Here is a 1,954-nt window from a genome sequence, read left to right as displayed (position 1 = left end):
CGATATTGCGTAAATATGCAAAGAAGCAAACTGACCAGCACAGGATACTTGAGTGGGATCCTGTGGTCCGTCAGCCAATCAATGCCCAAGATACTGATCACCATGCTCTGATTAGTCATGTCGCCTCCACCGGCCAATAGTATGTCTTGTATGAAATCATCTGTGCAATCTAGTCTACCATCCTAAAGCTTCCTGAGTATCGTTTTCTATACAGATGCTCCATTATTTGTCACCTACAGCGCCCTAAGTATTTTCTTCCCGACAAACTAAACAAACTGAACACAATGCGTTCTCCTTATCAAACTGAATTTCTGTACAGTATTTCGATTCATTACCTTATTTTACATTATTAATTTTTAGGCCTAAATTTGACTATCTCTAGTGAAAAAAATCTGAGTTAAATATGAAAAAACAAAACTAATCTGCCCTCAGAAACATAGAATAGAAGGAGGATTCTGTGATACTGATTTACATATGTTTATAAATCCATGATGTACTGAAGAGGCGAAAGGGGAACTGCAATATGGCGAAGGATTATTGGATTTATATTACTAAAATAATTATAATTGTTGAAGAACTCAGCCCACAGTAATACAAAAGGCTTGAAGCATTCAGGGATCTTAAACTCCCTTGACCAGCAGTCGGTTTTATCTTTAAAAGAAGAAAAACATATATCTTCAGGAGAAATTGCAACTGAGAATAATGGCTTCTCAAGAGTCTTTCAATTCTCTTAGATGACTCAAGCTCTAATGGTTTTCTCGAAAATTTTCTTTTTAATCTGTGAAAAGGAGAAATAAGTATGAAAATGGATAGAGTTTTTCTGGACGAATTGTTATCGCTTGATAGGAGGCAATAGGACTGGGACCGAGTTTAAATGAATATGCAAATAATTGATTAAAATATTTATAAATTGTATTATCATTATAAACTACCGACTAAATAGTGTAAATGTTTGAAAATTACGCTCACCATCAGTTTTACTTCCACAGTCTTTTCAAAATATGAAGAGGCTTTCAATATCCATATATCGTATTTTTATTGTGCTAAGCAAAACATCAACTGCACACATTTATTGAATTAAACGAAAGCGAACATTCATCAAAAAACCTGAGTTCAGATATAATTACCTCATCTAAGCACTCGAAAAAATCATTCAGTCATTCGAATGTCATAAATTCTTTGATTAAGCAAATGCAGTGACGGCTCGAATTCTGATTTGATTTCCATTTTAATAAGCCTCGTAGGAGTGGGAGTGTGTAAACACAGGCTACTACGTGCAAAAGCTGATCAAGGATTCACTGTGCAATAGTGGGACTCTGGAATGACGCCCCTCACTCCACATTCAGGAGATATACCTTCCCTGTGTTGCTAAGGGGCGAGGGAGCAGTCATACCCTGTTGAAAGGGTCACCCCGAGGGGCGACCGACAAATGAGCGGCGAATCAGTAGTGAGAGTATTCTGAAAGAGCGACAAAATATACTATTAAAAGAGCGGACGACCTGACTGCCTCATTATCCTCCCACCTCCCACCCCTACCCCCTACTTCGTTCCGGGGTCAGCCAGTTAACCTTGTCGGTGACCTCCATACAACTGGTCAGTGTGTCTGGTGATTCCACCCAGTACAGTCAAGTCGTGCCAACATGGAGTTCACCATTACAGAAACTAACAAGGGAAAGAAATGCATAATCTATGAAGGTTACAAGTTTAGAGTCGACACAACATTAAGTGATGGAAGTTTTTCATGGCGGTGCACAAATGGGAAGTGTAAAGCTCGAGTGAAAACAGACTGTGAAATAGGTAGCATTGTCCCTGTGCAGTTGCAGCACAATCATGAAAATGATGAGAGAAAGCTTGAACGACAACAACTACGTACTGCAGTGAAAAGAAAAGCAAGTGATGACATGACAGCAAGGCCGGCAAAAATAATTAGGACAGAACTTTGTAAAGTTACGGA

The sequence above is a fragment of the Palaemon carinicauda genome, chromosome 3 (genome assembly GCF_036898095.1).
Source record: "Palaemon carinicauda isolate YSFRI2023 chromosome 3, ASM3689809v2, whole genome shotgun sequence".
Taxonomy (NCBI): domain Eukaryota; kingdom Metazoa; phylum Arthropoda; class Malacostraca; order Decapoda; family Palaemonidae; genus Palaemon; species Palaemon carinicauda.
Note: the sequence above shows the minus strand (reverse complement) of the source record.